This window comes from Anabrus simplex, chromosome 3 (genome assembly GCF_040414725.1).
Source record: "Anabrus simplex isolate iqAnaSimp1 chromosome 3, ASM4041472v1, whole genome shotgun sequence".
In the NCBI taxonomy this organism is placed as follows: domain Eukaryota; kingdom Metazoa; phylum Arthropoda; class Insecta; order Orthoptera; family Tettigoniidae; genus Anabrus; species Anabrus simplex.
Genome location: NC_090267.1, coordinates 298502046 through 298521215, shown reverse-complemented (window position 1 = coordinate 298521215; position 19170 = coordinate 298502046). Strand labels below are relative to the sequence as shown.

The 19170-nt window shown below is 42.1% G+C and overlaps 1 protein-coding gene across 1 annotated transcript in view; it reads left to right on the top strand.

Moving 5' to 3' along the window:
- Window positions 1-19170, top strand: part of LOC136867248 (probable G-protein coupled receptor No18) — a 1741601-nt gene that overhangs the window by 437256 nt on the left and 1285175 nt on the right. The gene's annotated exons all lie outside the window — the stretch shown is intronic.

The window sequence follows — 19170 nt, the reverse complement described above, 5'->3', positions numbered from 1 at the left end:
GATAATTTCCAAATATCCCCTGATGTCAGCCTGGTTCATAGATTTATTAGTAAGAATATCACGCAAGAATGGGCATTGGCACCAAAACATATCAATTCCATATAGAAGTCAAAGTTGGGGGTATTTACACATTAATTAAGGTCGCGGTCGCTGCCTCTATCACCGAAGGAAACATGATGTTAAATGACGCCAATTAGAGAACAATAACGAGGCTTCTTTCTTGCGCACATCTCAGTTTCAAATGTTCAAAACGAAAAGTCACACTGGGTTAAGTCATTAATTTAAACTCAAACGACGAGATATAATGAAATGCATAAGATGTATCTCAGCAGAGATGGATCTGGTGCAAATAAGTTATAATAAATAATAGAAATATAACGTACTCCAAATATATTCCATCAATCTTTTTCCGAAAACATATAATAATTTTAGTCGTGTATAGCCTTCATTCCCGGTCTAGAAAGCCAAGAATAACGGCCGAGAGGATTCGTCGTGCTGACCACACGACACCTCGTAATCTGCAGGCCTTCGGGCTGAGCAGCGGTCGCTTGGTAGGCCAAGGCCCTTCAAGGGCTGTAGTGCCATGGGGTTTGGTTTTTTTTATAGGCTTCATTAAGTGTTTACAGGATGAAGTGTCGATTTTACTGGCACGGTCAGTAAGTCGTTGTCTTTCCGTTCCTAAATTTGCAGGTGTAATCCGACAGAATTCAGTGCCACTGAGGATATTTAAATAACGCACATTCGCGTCATCGCGCAGCACCTTAAAGAAGTTATGTGGGACCCCTGTGGGTGGGGGACGCAGACTAAGAATACACTCGCGCTCGCGGTATCCCCTGCCTGTCGTAAGAGGCGACTAAAAGGGGTGACCAGTAGATGATCGAATTAGAACCTTGAGACTACTTGCAATTAGTACCACCACGTGGCGAAAACCATGGGTCATTTTTACTTGCGCATAGTCCCACAATGTTGGGTACAAAATAGGTTTGTGATTAGTAGCAAGAGAATGCGCTGTCGGCTTATACAGTACCTGTGATTAGTACCACTATATGAGCGACACCATGTTTCTGGCTTGCCTACGATTAGTACCCACTATATGAGGAACTCCATGAGATAGTACGAGTCCCTGTGGTTAGTACACTTAAGTATAAAAACCATAGGTTTGCGTTGCCTGTAAATGGCGCCGCAGTGTGCGAAACACCATAGGTCTGTGTTGCATATACGCATTACATTACCTGTAAGTAGTACCATAATGTGTGGAATACCGCGAGTCTACGCTACTCACGATTATTACCGGAACATGACAAATACCCTGGTTCTACATTCCTAGCGATAAGTACCATTATGAGGGACCAATGCCCTGGATTTTGGACCTCTTTAGACTACAAGCATCATCGATTCAGTATTATGCTATAGAATAAGTCCCTTCGTCAGTTATACTATTGTTTTACGTCAGTTTCTGTGCATGTGAGGCATTGCGGGTCGGATCCGCTGATTGTTTTAAATTCACATCCATCCATTCATCCTTCGTCTTCACGTTTTGAATTCTGGTCAGTGAGGATTTTGAACTTTTAATTTATCATTACATTTCGTACCATTAGGAGCCGATAACATAGATTACCTCTTTAAACAACAAGCATCATCATCATCATCATCATCATCATCAAATCCTGACGTCTCATAACGTCTTTGGGAATAGGTTAAAGTACTTATGTTATTAATCGGTATGTACAAGAAGCGGGTTCACCCCCGTGGCGTGCGATCTATGATTTTGAAAGTAGCAGCAACATCTCGAAACAAGAGACGAAACGACGATGTTTTTATGTTAATAAAATACAATAACTCATAGGAATAAGCCGGGCTGAATAGCTCAGGCGGTAGAGTGCTAGCCTTCTAATCTCAAGTTAGTTGGTTCGATTCTAGCTGAGTCCGGTGGCATTTGAAGATGCTCAGACACGTGAGCCTCGTGACTATAGACATGAAACCATGCTTATTATTATTATCATCATCAACATCATCATCATCATCATATACATGAACATACGAATCATATAAAGAATATAATTAGGTAGAAATTTCGGAGTAGTAAAGAGCATTATGACCATGAATAGGAAGAACAGGTGAGTAGGAAGGAAAGTACAGTCAAAATAATGAATATTTAAAGGACTAAAATCACTACTGTTACTTTAAATGAATATTTTATGGAATGAATTTTAGAGTATGCGTGCTTTTTTACTCGATTTTAAAATATTATTTTCTGGTTGTTTTTGGACAACATTTAGACCATGATGTTAAAGAGTGCAGAATTATACATTTTAAGTTGGGATAATGATATATAAATGTTCATTATAGGAATGCTCAAAACCGAGCTCGATACCTGCAGTCGCTTAAGTGTGGCCAGTATCCAGTATTCGGGAGATAGTAAGTTCGAACCCCAGTGTCGGCAGTCCTGAAAATGGTTTTCCGTGGTTTCCCATTTTCACACCAAGCAAATGCTGGGGCTGTACCTTAATTGCCACGGCCGCTTCCTTCCCACTCCTAGCCCTTTCCTGTCTCATCGTCGCCGTAAGAACTATCTGTGTCGGTGCGACGTAAAGCAACTAGCAATAAAAAAGAATGTTCAAAGACTGAGTTACCTGACAAAGCCACTAAACGCTTACTTCGAGTTTTTAATTTTGCTTTTCAAATGAGCACATAGAGCACACTTGTCCGTATGAGTCGAGTAACGTTCGTGATTTTTTTCTCTTTCTGCTCGTCGAACAAAAACTTATTACACGTTTATGGATCGTGTTGTTCTGCCTAACTTATATTGTGTCCACGAAGCCAATATCCATTTCTCCTCAAATGTTGAAGTTCCAGCAGTATGAAGCAACTACAGGGACATTTTTTATGTATTCGGGGGATTCGCACTCACCCGGTCGCCTGCGCTGCGAGCCTGTCTCCCGCTAAGCACTTTGCCGTTATGCGCTTCTCGTTGCCACAAGCTCCCCTCCTTGCAGTCTGCCGAGAGATTTATCAGCGTAAGGTTCAGTTTAGTCAAATGTTCAAGTGTTCGGTGCTCAGTGTGTTGTTCCAATGCCATTTTCATTACCTGAGTGTATGTAAATACGCAAAACCTTCATAATGTACAGAAAACCTTGTGAAAAAACGCACTGGCCGCATTACGGCAAAGTGCTTGGCGGGAAACAGGCTCGCAGCGCAGGCGACTGAGCGAATGAGAATTCCCCCGAATAGATACAATAATATCCCTGTACTACAGCCATGCAACTGAATCCATCAAAATCTTCACGTTGACTCTCCACAGGGCAAACTGGACAATGGTACAGGTGTTTTATACACTGACAGTGACAATGCAACACCAAGGAGGAGTGGTTCGAAAGGGATGAAAGTTGGGGAAAAAACAGAGACGGCACGGATGAATAATTGATGTTTATTTCAAACCGATATGCAGGTTACACAATGCGCACGGCATCGACTCAGTAGGATGTAGGACCACCGCGAGCGGCGATGCACGCAGAAACACGTCGAGGTACAGAGTCAATAAGAGTGCGGATGGTGTCCTGAGGGATGGTTCCCCATTCTCTGTCAACCATTTGATACAGTTGGTCGTCCGTACGAGGCTGGGGCAGAGTTTGCAAACGGCGTCCAATGAGATCCCACACGTGTTCGATTGGTGAGAGATCCGGAGAGTACGCTGGCCACGGAAGCATCTGTACACCTCGTAGAGCCTGTTGGGAGATGCGAACAGTGTGTGGGCGGGCATTATCCTGCTGAAACAGAGCATGGGCAGCCCCTGAAGGTACGGGAGTGCCACCGGCCGCAGCACATGCTGCACGTAGCGGTGGGCATTTAACGTGCCTTGAATACGCACTAGAGGTGACGTGGAATCATACGCAATAGCGCCCCAAACCATGATGCCGCGTTGTCTAGCGGTAGGGCGCTCCACAGTTACTGCCGGATTTGACCTTTCTCCACGCCGACGCCACACTCGTCTGCGGTGACTATCACTGACAGAACAGAAGCGTGACTCATCGGAGAACACGACGTTCCGCCATTCCCTCATCCACGTCGCTCTAGCCCGGCACCATGCCAGGCGTGCACGTCTATGCTGTGGAGTCAATGGTAGTCTTCTGAGCGGACGCCGGGAGTGCAGGCCTCCTTCAACCAATCGACGGGAAATTGTTCTGGTCGATATTGGAACAGCCAGGGTGTCTTGCACATGCTGAAGAATGGCGGTTGACGTGGCGTGCGGGGCTGCCACCGCTTGGCGGCGGATGCGCCGATCCTCGCGTGCTGACGTCACTCAGGCGGTGCATTTCACATCATGAGCATACCTCAGTGACGTCAGTCTACCCTGCAATTGGCATGAAGTTCTGACCACTCCTTCTTGGTGTTGCATTTGCTCTGTCTGTCAGTCAGTGTACTTTGGAAAACACCGTTATTATTGTGTTACAGTACAGGGGATAACCATTGTTCACCCCTTGTAGTGTATTTTATGATTGTTTTAGCTCAAGTGAAAGGGGAATAGGTATTATTTTTCTAGTATTTTGATTAATTAACGGATAGAACTGATTGCAACTTTATGGAAATAAAGTACTTTAAATTTCATTTGCATCCACTGCAGGCTGACATTTTTATCTACAGTATACGGTAACATTTTCACTGTTCGATCACCTAATCAACGCGGTATCTCAGGTACTTGTAGGAAAACACATCAGAGCCTTGTTTCGTGCACAACTATGTGACCATAGTCAGAAATAGGTCCTTCATTCATCTTCCTAGTGAACAGGTCGCCCCGCAGTGACAATTCAAACAGAAAAGTAAAACAACGGGAAAGGCAATAATACTTCAAACGCTCTCTTCGTCAATCTACCTCCAACATCCGCTGGTTGTAATATTTCTTTTCTTTCTTACCATTTTATTTAGGTCTTACGGTGACGATGGGATAGAAAAGGGCTAGTAGTGGGAATAAAGTGACCTTGGCATTAATAAAGGTTGTCAGCAGTGAGGTTCGAACTCACTATCTTTCGAATGAAAGCTGACAGCTAAGTGACACATACCATGTAGAAACTCACTCAGTGGGCTTACAGTGATCTTATTCAGAAACTGATGACTTTCCGCACTACCCCTGATTACATTTTACACCGTTGTGCTGTGAACAAGATTATACATTATCGGATAAAGTTTTCGTTTGTACACTTTTTCTATGACTAGCTTAACGTACAGGTCGTTGAGAAGCTGATAATAATCATGTAACTGCTTCATTGCGTTGCACTGTAGAATAAGCTACAGAATTGTGGTACGACCAGTAGTCATCTACTGAAGCTAAAGGAATGCTCCCAGGCAGACCGTGTTTTATATTCTACTCTAATTCGCTCAAATTAAAAGAGAAGAACTGCTACGACAGGGTAACTGCCGGCATATAACCGGGCGTATGTGGAGCATATCATCAATAAAAGGGAAAATATATTTGTACCTAATATCAGCGAACAAGGGGTCGACGAAGCGTTGCATAATTTGGAAACCTAAATTCAAACCGAAAGGGACTTTTTTAAATTGGTAAAGGCCATTATGGGTAATAAAAGCAGTATACCGGGAGCTAATGTCATCCAACGGGAGCTGGTTGTAGGCCGAATTAAGATCGAAAATCGAAAAGAAAATTTGAACCAGAAAAATGTTGAAATGCAGAGTTCAATTTGGGCATAGGGTACGCATCATAGACAATTTGCTCATTCAACTTACGAAAATCAACAATGAACCTCGCGGAGCCATCAGGCTTATCAACCACAAAGGCGGGAAGGGCGTAATCGGAAGATGATGGAATAATAGTATCATCATTCAACATTTTCTGTATTAGCTGATTTAAAACCTTCATCCGAGGAGGACTAAGGAAATATGGAGAGGAGCGAACAGGGGTGGAATCATTAAGATCAATATGGGCAAAAAAATCCTTGACAGTACCGAGCTTAGGGGTGATGACGTCCGAAAATTCAGTGAGCAAAGCTTGAACTTGATCGGAATGAATAGAATTAATTATAGGAAGGGGAGAATAGAAACGAGAAGGGTAGTCAAGAGTATGGACTAAGGGAACAGATTTATCAGAAAAGGGAAAAGAAACTTTAGAATGCGCGGAATCAAGAAGAAGACCAGTATAAGCAAAAAAGTCATACCCCAAAATGATAGGGAGAGATAAAGATTCAGCGATAAGGAAGGTAAACGGCCAGGAAAAATGCTGCATTTTAATATGCAAAGAAACCGTACCAATAATATTCAAAGGCTGATTAGAGACAGAAAGACAACGTGTAGAGGTAGGAAGATAATGTAAATGGGGATCTAGTTCGGTTAACAATTTATAGAATTGATAGCTGATAAGAGAAACAGCGGCACTTGAATCGAGAAGGGCGACAGAAGGCGAGTTATTGGCAGTAACTAAGACATGACAAGTGGGAGGTAAAAATGAAGCCAAATGTGAAGTGGATTGAGAAGATGCCGTTAATAAAGGAGGCAGATTTTCCCCATCTAAGCGTCTACTGCCTAGCGACACGGGTGGAATGCGTTTCCCGAAAATGGGGTAGTACACTGACGCGCAAGGTGGCCGGGCAGTTTGCACCGATAACAAGTGATAGGAGTGCGGACAGGGGGAAGGGAAGGTGCGGGTAAAGCACAATATGAAGAAGTAGAAGGAATAGTCGGAGGAGGAACAGATGAATGGAACGTACGATCTCCTAAAGAATTTATAGTGTGCTGATGGGCTAAATTGTAAAGTTGCAGAAGGGAAACAGGAGGAGCTAGAACGTTAAATAGCATGCGAAATGAGGGAGATGCGTAAGACTGTATAATGGAAATTAATTCCTGGGTATTATGTGATATATTCAAAACATCGGTATAAGTTATGATAGAGTCAAGATAATCATGAGCATGTTCATTAGGTAACTGATGTCGTCTGATAAATTCATTACTCAATTTACAACGTACTTCCAGGGGTAGAAAATAATTATGAACAGCGTGCCTCAATTCGTACCAGTTGGAGAAGTTGGACATATTGTCAAGCCAAAATGTGGAGAAAAATCCCGTGGTTTTCGTGGAGAGAAGACCAATCAGTTGAGGAAAGGAAGCTACTTTAATATTTAAAAATTTACGGGCTGAAAATAACCAGATTGTAAGACTACGAGGATCTGTTGCTGATAACTGGGGGACTTGAAGTAAAGATTGTTTAATAATCTGAATATTGAGAGAACTATCCACCGAAGTGGTAGGAAAAACAGGTGAGGGAGGGTATGGAGGGGGGAGGGGCCATAAGGTATCGGAAGGGAGGAGGTTTACTCTCATCAGATGTTACATCAGGCGCATGATCAGTAGAAGACGGATAGACTGAGGAAGAAGAAGAAAACGAAATGAAATTGGGAACAGAAGGATTTGGAAGTGACAAATTTTGAGGAATTGGTGAAGATAGTAGAGAAAGGTCGTCCCCTAAAGGGAAATTATCTGAAAAACAAGCCATGATATACAGAATAATAAAAGAAGACTAAAGTAAAGGGTAATCTGCTACCATATGTAACGCTCTTTGTACTTGATAGTGTCTTTGCTTACTATCAACTTGCTAGAAATAGCGTTGTAATTGAGATTTGTTTTTAGGAGAGTGCCCTTGATCGGGATACTAGACAACAAGATATCAAAGTACTCAGAACTGACAGTACACAAGCGCGCAGAGTGCCGAGAAGCGTGCAACATGAGAATATAACAGTTCAATACATCGTGTCAACATTACCGTAAACAGTGCAATTCAGAGCTCCATACATGTGCATAAAGAAGTTAAAGGGCCGCTACCCAAGAGAATTGCCGTGGTAGGTACACGTGAAAACAGAAGTAACAGGGGAAAGGAACTCGTGAAAGAGAATTATGGAAAACAAGTTAGAAAATAACAAATATATTATACCAATCTCAAAGGGGTAACAAATTATCTTTACATAAGAACAAATAGTGTGAACCAGCATATGGCGTAATAAAAGCATTAAGTTTGATTTTAAAACACGTAGGTGATACAAAATTTGATTACATCGTCATAATCGAATTCCTAAGCACCAATCACTATAATCTTTGGACATATGTTCCGACACTTCAATTAGGGGAAAGAGAAAAAGGGGAAGGGAACCCATAGATTCTAAAATCAGTTTCTTTGCATTATATTACACAATACGCTAGAAGGGAGGTACATCAAATAAAGTTTCAGGCTCGTGCCAGTAGAATACAAAGTTGGTAGTGTCATACACTTGCTAGATAAGCTCACAAATTGATAACAATGTTTACAATAGGACATCAAAAAATGTAACCTCATGCCAAACAATTCTAGAGATTCAGAATATAAATAAACCAATCTCCAATCCAGGGAGTGATCCTTTTGGTAGATTAGAGAGAAAAAATAGGAATTCTAACAAGTGATCCCAGAAGGGATTAAAACACACATGCATGCGCAGAGGCGATAATAAAATTGAAGCTAACCGATGAACATACAAATTAAATTAGCAGACCACATCTTTTGAGCAAGCACCATTTTTACGCAAAGTTAACAGATAGATGGGATAAGAAAAGAAAACAAGGAAATAAGAAACGGAGGAATGGGATAGGATAAGGATCAAGCCGCCAAGTCCCCAGCACTAACAGACGCGATGCAAAAGTTCATCTCAGAAGGTAGGAATGTGTATGGGCTAGAATTTTAGATCAGCTGTCCAGTACACCATTTTCACCACATTTTAAGAATATAAATGTCCAAAAGGCAGAACATTTGCGCTGCACGAATACTCAGATGTGTCCTGAAGGGACCAAAGTTCAATTTTCGTTACTACGGCGAAGCCCAAGTATAGCAAGGTAGGGCACGTTAAATGATAGAAAGAAACAGTGTCTGCTCACCCTTGACAGAAGTCCAGCACGAAGTTTACAAGTAAAATGGACACGGTCCAGCCGTGTACAGAGTTCCAGCTCCCACTGTCTTTAACAAGGTTATACCACAACTGACCTGCCGAATGAACGACACAAGGCCATATATATATATGCCAGCGGGCTAGATCGAGAACATACTATAGGCGTGACGTCAGAGTGGATGCGCCATGCAGGCGAGCAGTGACAGCAGTAGTACCAGCAGCCGGGAAGCCGACAGTTCGTAACAGTAGACGGAGAAAAGAGCACCAATTCGAAGGGGAGAATTTTTTTTTTAACGTAAGGTAAGCACAAACAGCTCGCAACAGCGTCTTGATAAGGATGAAATCGTGATGAAGACGGAACATACGCCCAGCCCCCGTGCCAGCGGAATTAACAGATGTTTGTTAAAATTCCCGACCCTGCCGGGAATCGAACCTAGGATCCCTGTGACCAAAGGCTTGCACGCTAGCTATTTAGCCATGGAGCCGGTCAGTCAGTATCAGTGGAATACAGGGAATAAAATCAGATTGGTAGCTTCAGTTAAAAACCTGCGGTGTGCTATACAGTAACTTCAAGTGGAGTAAAGTTACGAAGTTCGAGGTCATTTAGATACTGAAGCCATGTAATGGGAACCTCCACATTTAGACTAAGCGTGAGCAGAAAGTCCAGGGGCCGTTTTATATATATAATTATATAAAAGAACATGACTGACTGACTGACTGATTAATCATCGCCGAGCCAAAACTACTGGTCATAACGAAACGAAATGAAATGTTGAGGACACATTTATATTACTATGTAGGATCTCGTTAAGGGAGGATTTTTGGATAATCCGTCGTTAAGGGGGTGAAAAGGTGGATGAATTTTTAAAATGAGTTATCTATATCTCAAAACTTCAAAAGTTTACAGATGTAAAAACTAGTATTTGGAATTTCCTTTAAAAATAAACACGTATTTTTCTGTTTTCGGAAAATCCCACTAGGAGGGGTGAAAAAGGGTGAGAAAGGGGTTGAATGCCTTTAATGAGGATACTAATTCGCTCAAATTAAAAGATAATAATAATAATAATAATGTTATTTGCTTTTCGTCCCACTAACTACTTTTACGGTCTTCGGAGACGCCGAGGTGCCGGAATTTAGTCCCGCAGGAGTTCTTTTACGTGCCGGTAAATGTACTGACACGAGGCTGTCGTATTTGAGCACCTTCAAATACCACCGGACTGAGCCAGGATCGAACCTGCCAAGTTGGGGTTAGAAGGCCAGCGCCTTAACCGTCTGCGCCACTCAGCCCGGCCAAATTAAAAGAGAAGAACTGCTACGACAGGGTAACTGCCGATATATAACCGACCGTGTGTGGAGCAGTTCGAATGGAAATCTACACAATCAACTTTCAATATGTGTACTTGTGACTTATTTCTTGTCATTGTACATACTTGGAATCGTGAGCATTTAAATATAAACGAGTCTTTTAGTGCCGGGAGTGTCCGACGACATGATATTACAGACCTGAAAATGGTATTTGGAATCTCCTTTAAAAATAAGGAAACACGTACTTTTTCATTTTCAGAAAATCCTATTAATGGGGGTTAAACAGGAGTGATAGTTGGGGTTCATTTTTTGAAAGACTATATCAACAGTCCATCTCACAAACGTAAAATGTTACAGACGTAAACATTGGTATTTGTAATCTCCTATCAAAGTAAAGAATCATAGGTGACTTGTTTTCGGAAACTCCACTTAAGGGGAACAAAAAATGGGGTGAAATTTTAAAATGAGCATATCTACAGTATATCTCAAAAACTTAACATGCTTCAGAAGTGAAAATGGTATTTTTTAATCTCTATTAAATTAAAGAAACACGCATTTTTTGTTTTCGAAAAAACCACTTGGGTGGGGGTAAAAATGACTGAAAATGGGGTTGAATTATTTTTATTATGATACTGATATCTCAAAAACTGAAGATGTTACAGACGTGAAATTTTGTACTTGGAATCTGCTTTAAAAAGAGAAAAACGTGTTTTTTTGTTTCCGGAAAAGAATTGAAAAATTATTTGAATTATTTTTATGACGATACTATTATCTCAAAAACGAAACACACTGACTGACAGTGACAATGCAACACCAAGGAGGAGTGGTTCGAAAGGGATGAAAGTTGGGGAAAAAACAGAGTCGGCACGGAAGAATAATTGATGTTTATTTCAAACCGATATGCAGGTTACACAATGCGCAGGGCATCGACTCAGTAGGATGTAGGACCACCGCGAGCGGCGATGCACGCAGAAACACGTCGAGGTACAGGGTCATTAAGAGTGCGGATGGTGTCCTGAGGGATGGTTCTCCATTCTCTGTCAACCATTTGCCACAGTTGGTCGTCCGTACGAGGCTGGGGCAGAGTTTGCAAACAGCGTCCAATGAGATCCCACACTTGTTCGATTGGTGAGAGATCCGGAGAGTACGCTGGCCACAGAAGCATCTGTACACCTCGTAGAGCCTGTTGGGAGATGCGAGCAGTGTGTGGGCGGGCATTATCCTGCTGAAACAGAGCATTGGGCAGCCCCTAAAGGTACGGGAGTGCCACCGGCCGTAGCACATGCTGCACGTAGCGGTGGGCATTTAACGTGCCTTGAATACGCACTAGAGGTGACGTGGAATCATACGCAATAGCGCCCCAAACCATGATGCCGCGTTGTCTAGCGGTAGGGCGCTCCACAGTTACTGCCTGATTTGACCTTTCTCCACGCCGACGCAACACTCGTCTGCGGTGACAATCACTGACAGAACAGAAGCGTGACTCATCGGAGAACACGACGTTCCGCCATTTCCTCATCCAAGTCGCTCTAGCCCGGCACCATGCCAGGCGTGCACGTCTATGCTGTGGAGTCAATGGTAGTCTTCTGAGCGGACGCCGGGAGTGCATGCCTCCTTCAACCAATCGACGGGAAATTGTTCTGGTCGATATTGGAACAGCCAGGGTGTCTTGCACATGCTGAAGAATGGCGGTTGACGTGGCGTGCGGGGCTGCCACCGCTTGGCGGTGGATGCGCCGATCCTCGCGTGCTGACGTCACTCGGGCTGCGCCTGGACCCCTCGCACGTGCCACATGTCCCTGCGCCAACCATCTTCGCCATAGGCGCTGCACCGTGAACACATCCCTATGGGTATCGCCTGCGATTTGACGAAGCGACGAACCTGCCCTTCTCAGCCCGATCACCATACCCCTCGTAAAGTCGTCTGTCTGCTGGAAATGCCTCCGTTGACGGCGGCCTGGCATTCTTAGCTATACACGTGTCCTGTGGCACACGACAACACGTTCTACAATGACTGTCGGCTGAGAAATCACGGTACGAAGTGGGCCATTCGCCAACGCCGTGTCCCATTTATCGTTCGCTACGTGCGCAGCACAGCGGCGCATTTCACATCATGAGCATACCTCAGTGACGTCAGTCTAGCCTGCAATTGGCATAAAGTTCTGACCACTCCTTCTTGATGTTGCATTTGCTCTGTCAGTCAGTGTATGTTGCAGACGTGAAAATTGGTATTTGGAATCTGCTTTAAAAGTAGAGAAACACGTATTCCTTTGATTTCGTAAAATTAAATGAAGGCGGGGGGGCGGGTGAAGGAATTGAAAAAATTAATTGAATTAATTGTATGAGAATATTTACATCTAATAAACACTAAAGTTGTTATAGACGTAAAATTGGTATTTGGATCTCCTTTGAAAACAAAGAAAAGCGCATTTTGGGGGTGAGTCATCTTGGGGGGAGTCATCTTGGGGGGAGTCATCTTGGGGGGAGTCATTTTGGGGGGAGTCATCTTGGGGGTGGGGATGGATAGGAGTTGAATTCGTTTTATGATGACACATATCTCAAAAACTGATGATGTTATAGTCGTGATAATTAGTATTTAGAAGATCCTTTACTAATAAAGAAGCAAGTAATTTTTCCGGAAAATTCACTTAATGGCGGGGGAGTGTGAAAGGAAGTTAAAAAAGTGAATTCTTGTTATGGTGTAACTTATATCTCAAAACAGAAAGTAACAGACGTGAACATTGGTATTTGGATTCTCCTTGAAGCATAAAGGAACTCGCCTTTTTTATTTGAGGGGGGGGGGGGTCAACTTAATTGCGGTGGGGAGGAAAAGGAGTTGAGAACAATTGATTTTACTGTTCATGATTTATTTGATTCTGATCATACACCGATAATTTTTAATCTCTCCTGGGTTCGTTTTCAAGAGCCATCTTTTCTTTTGGAGAACTTAAAATTAGATTACAGTAGATTCTCCTGGCACATAAGTAAAAATTTAAACACATTTGAAGTAAACGATAGGAATGATATTGACCGTGCAATTGTTCTACGCTTTAATAAGGTCAATAATGCACGGAAATCATTCGTACCGCCAGAAATTCCGCGTACTTGCCTACGCGCGGTAATGGTGCTGGTGACATCGTTAGCAATGACAATGGCAGCAGATGCAATTTACCACCAAGTAGCGGTCTTGCATCTTGCTGCGGGGTCCAGAATAATAATAATAATAGTAATAATATAATAATAATAATAATAATAATAATAATAATAATAATAATAATAATAATAATAATAATAATAATAATAACTAAATTCAACCAGCCTAATATCACCATCTCTAATAATAATATTCTGGACCGTCCTCAAAATATGCGGACCGCGCCGGAAACGGGTCCTGGCCGGGTAATCACTACGAATGCAGTCCGGCCGCGGGTTCAGTACCGCCAAGGCACCCAAGACGACACCACCACGGATCTTCTCAAGGATTTGTCCATAATAAAAATGCTTATAGGAAAAGATGGGAAAGATTTAGGGACCCAACTGACCGGGAGAAATACCTGGAGCTAGCCAGCGAAGTACGGAATCGTTTGCTGGAAAGAAAGATTGAAGAATGGGAGGAACTTTGCCGTCAGATCGCGAATTTTGGCGGATTATATATATAATGTTAAGCATTACATTATAAATTTCAGTATAATACCGTAGCGAAGCACGGGTATCTTGCTAGTTGAGTTATAAAACTCCGCAAGGTAATGTACTGCTACACCACATAGCAGAGGTGTTTTGGACTTCAGCGTTTCTGACCTGTGAATGGCGTTATTAATCGTCCTGTCGTTATCGTTCCGGGAGTGCTGGGACGAGAATGGCAAGTTCATGTAACCAATTATTTGGTCTCAATAGCCAGTCAGGACGGACAATAGGTAACTTTACACGCACGCACATACTCAGGAGTGTACTGAAATGTACGCGATTGAGCACGCTATATGCCATGAAAATAAGCATGAGCGATTGAATATTTGGAACCTCCTTCCGGAACTATGACTTTCGCCACTGTGGAGATAAGACGGAATATCTGAATTCATCGCAAGTTTAGTGCATGCTAAAACATCTAATGAAATGAATAGCGCAATGTCTCAGTCACTGGCTTTCCTTCACGAAGGCAGAGGTTCGAATCCCACTCGATGCTGGGTTGGAATTTGACCCTGAAAACTCATGTGACGTCATGAAGGGCATTCCGCCTTAAATGTCAAGCCAAATCCAAAATGAGGCTGGGTGGCTCCAGTGACCCTACAAATATCTAGTATAAGCTGAGAAAAGGTTTAAAAACTGATAGTGTGAACATTTCAAGTGTGAAATTTAACATTTTTCGCTAATGGGTATCGGTACTGAAAACTGTACCCTTGGTAATATACATACAGCAGTAGGATTACTAATATTGTCGTATTCATAGATTTACGATTCATGGCAGAACAACAATTGAAATGAGGATTTGCGAACCCTGAAATTGAAAGTCGGCAATAGTCTTGTTTGATGCAAATATTCTGGTAGTATATTCATTGGCTTCAGGAAAATTGTTACGGAATCTATGGAAGGAATTAAGTATAATCAATTCATATTAGATGAAACCAGACTTCTGTATTAGGGGAATTAATTTGTAATTGGTAACAAAATGGAATTTTCTGGCACCAGTGTAAGAGCGAGAGAAATCGTTCTTGTACTTCAGAAAACTTCAAATAATACCCCTGAATAAAAAGAAGTGAGTCATTTAAAACAAAATTCATTTAATACAATACGTATGAGCACCATTCATGCCGTCCTTTACCTACCGACTATTTATACAGAGTACTGTATTAGTCTATCAAAATACCTTAGTTTATGTCAGCTGTAGTGGCTACAGGAATGTAACAAGAAATAATTGCTCTGCCAATCTGAATTATATCCCTCAATGATTTGATATTCATTTCTCCTTCCTACAGTCTATTATTAAGCTTTTGTTTTGTTTCAGGTTAGTGTTAAACGGCTTTCCTTCCCAAGGATTAAGCAGCGAGATATTCATTTACATGCTGAGGAAATATGAAGGTAATTCATTATTATTTACAGTATATCTACTTGTTCTTACTGTGTAGATATTGTACATACAATTGAATTTTATATTAGAATACCGTTTTGTTTTTATGGAGTTTTTCTACCATCAGTATTATTACAGAGAAGTTACTATGATATTCATTCGTAGTACTTTCCTTTCTCCTTTCTCAGCCAATCAAGTTGATCGCCTTCAAGGTGGTCAGATACGCATTTGTTATTTTTCTGTTTGACCAACACATCTCCAGAACACCGTCCATTGAGTACTGTAAAATATTCCTCACCATCTACAAACAGATTTTAGATGGTAGTATTTAAACCGAAATATCTTTAATAGCACTAGGTAGTATCGAAGCTGATAATGAATGTTTTATGTTGTACGCCGAACATTTCTCTTTCATTCCAATAATTCTAAGGTGTACTATGAAGTGTATTCCTTTTGTTTATGTAGAGAAATTCACATCTAAAATCTGCAGGTGCAGCTACTGTCAGACGGTAAAATTTAACCATGTGGTGTCTGTTAAGAACCAGTCTCAAGTTAACGTGTGCCATTTTGAACAGTTTCTAGTTACATGGATTTATCTAGTTATATAACCCAAGTCACGTGTATTTCGCACTAGGCAACCATAGATTTAAGACAAAGATGTATATTAAATGGGATCGCATGCATCTCAGCTGGAAGTTTTTGAGAATAGTGTAATACATTGTCTGTATCTATACAGTTTGAACATGAGGTCACGTTCCAAAATTGTTATTTCTAGATATTTCGCAATGTTGGAATATGATGATTCCCTCAAGTTACCTGAATGTATAATGTATTTTAAATTACACGCTCGAACTTTTACATTTGAATAACAACTGCACGATCGTTAAAGAAAATAAAACCATTCATCCATTCTGCGAGCGATTGCCGATTGTATGGATTTAGAAGTTCGATTGTACCACAATCCTCTCTGATATACACCGTTTTAAGAACTATTTAGACACCTTCATCGTTATTAGCATTTAATAATGAAATAATAAATAATTTATTCATCTAAAATTTGTACTTCGGTGTTAATATCAAAATAGAATTTATGCATAAAAGTAATATATTCCTCGCATAATGGAGTTTAACGCTTTTCATGCGAAATCACTTATATTAGGTGTTATTGCAGGGATTAATTTAAACGTAGGAAGGATGGTTGTGTCTGGATGTCTCTGTTAGTATATACAGGAATTTGAAATTGAAAGTCACGATCTTTCAGATCTCCGTAAAACTGTAGCTCCTACGGCTGATGGAAAGTGTGATACTGATATCCTATTTTATTGCTATTAGTGTAAAAGCTGTCTAGGGCTCTTTTCCTGTGTTCAAAGAGGAAAGACTGAATTCTAACACATTCTGTTAAAACTACTCTGTCTGTTTCAAAGATTCTTAACAGATGGCTACACTGCAGTTCGTTACATCTGTTGACTGATTTCTGAATGATATCGGTCCTTTCATGGATAGTACCAACCCTTCGAATAGTGGCTTCGCCCAGAACTGAGTAAAACCGCCTGAATATTAAATATAACGTAGTTTTAACATAGTTTGATAAAAAAATATGTTACGTTAAATAGGCGAAAGTGTTTCACGTACTCGTTTAGAAATTACCGCCTTGCCTTGCGACTCGGTAGTAAAAATATCAACTCATACGTAACACCCCACTTTTGGCATTTGTAATGACCTGTAAGAGATTCGTGTCAGGAAATTTACAGATCATTTAAATGACAAACTTCTGTCAATGTAACGTATTTTAATGTTAGCTGTTATAAGACCAACAGTTTCACAATGGGAGTCAGTACATATTTTTGAGGGGTTCTGCGGCCTCCGCCTCCACAGGCCCTCGGCAGAGGCCTCCGCCGCATTGAACTCTGGCAAGGTCATTGCTATGCTGGCTAAGACTGCATGCTTTAACTCACATCCGCCATCTTGAAGGGGCTTAACCTTACCTTTTACGCGTAAGAGAGCAAGCGTAACCTCATGGAGGGGCATAACCTTACTTTTACGGCGAGATGCCCTTCCTGACGCCTAAGAGAGAGAGCGACCTTAACCTCACAGACGCTCTCTTGGAGGGGCTTAACATTACTTTTTACGCGAAAGAGAGCAGCCTAACCTCAAAGCTGCTATCTTGGAGGGGCCAACCTCAGTTTTACGGCCAGATGCCCTTTCCGACGCCATCATGATTAATAGGGCAATGGGTATTCTAGAGACGTGATTTTGAGTAGTAGGGCAATGGAGATTAGCATAAGAGAGTACACCTAACCGCGTGGAGTAGCCTAACCTCAGTTTTATAGCAAGATCCCCTTCTCGACGCCAATTGCACAAGATGGCGGCTATACACAGCTCCTTATGAGACAGCTTAAGGGCGCTTGCGCAAGATGGCTGCTCCTCTTATGAGATGTTCAAGGGCGCTTGCGCAAGATGGCGGCTAATTAATTGCACAAGATGGCTGCTATACATACGCTCTTATGAGACGACTAGGGACGCTTGCGCAAGATGGCGGCTCTCTTATTACACAAGGTGGCTGTTATACATAGGCACTTATGAGACGGCTTAAGGGCGTTTGCCCAAGGTGGCTGCTGTACATAGGCTCTTATGAGACGGCCTAGCGACGCTTGCGCATGATGGCGACTATCTAATTGTGCAAGATGGCGGCTATACGTAGGCTCTTATGGAGAAAATGCCGGCCATGGGTGATTGCATAAAATGGCGGCTATACACAGGCTTATATGGAGAAAGCTAGCTTAGAGGCTACTGCACAAGCTGGTGGCTGCTCTTATGAGACGGCTTAAGGGAGCTTGCGCAAGATGGCGGCTATACATAGGCTCTTATGAGACTGCTATAGGCGACTGCACAAGATGGCGACTATACATGGGCTCTTATTGAGAAAGATGATGGCCATGGACGCTTGGGCAATATGGCGGCTATACACAGGCTCTTATGAGGCTAAATCCTAGAACGTGGGTCAGAGCAAGATCGCGGCTATACATACGCTCTTATGGAGAAACTTGGCACAGAGGGACATAGGAATTAAGGATATAGCCTAGGCTGATTGAGCAAGATGGCGGCCGCGTACAACTTCCTAGGGCTAGGGACCCCGAAGCAAGATCGTCGCTATACATTGGTTATATGAGACTAACTTTAAGGAAATGGACTAGGAGCTAATGGCGATACATTGTTCTTATAGGCCTAACTCAACAGAGCTGCCTCAGGTGCTCACAACTTGTAACTTATGACCTATTAGTTTGATCAGCCTGACATCGAGAACTGAGGCAAGGGCTACTATGAAAGGCAGCTGCTGTACTGTATTAGTATAGGCCTTAACTAGGTCTCCTCAGGGGCCCAAATCTTGAAATTATGGCCCATTAGTTTGATCGCGTAACTTTTGGGAACTGAGGAAGGGGCTACTAGGCAAGATAGCTGCTGTACATTGGGGTCATTAGACTAATTTTAAGGAGCTGGGCTATCGCTCATCCCTCTAACCAGCTACATTTTATAACTTTAGTCTAGCCCAGGAACTAGTGGTGATACATGAGATTTATAGCACTAACGTGGGGAGAGCATTGCTCGGGCTTTTTCGAGTATTGGGCTAATGCAGTTTTTTCCTTCCTAACCGGATACCCTTCCTAACATCAATGTAGCGCAGGGGCTCTTGCGTATACATAGGCCCTTATGGGACTAACCTTGGGGGAGAGCTGCACTAGGACTCTCGAGGAAGGAAGGTCGCTCAAGGCTAAAAGTATAATCAGAATGATGAGATGTAGATAAACATAGAATCTAGTTATCTACCACTTTGTAAATGATGCCCACTTTAGTTTCTATCTCTTCGTCCTCCACCCCGTACATAAATATG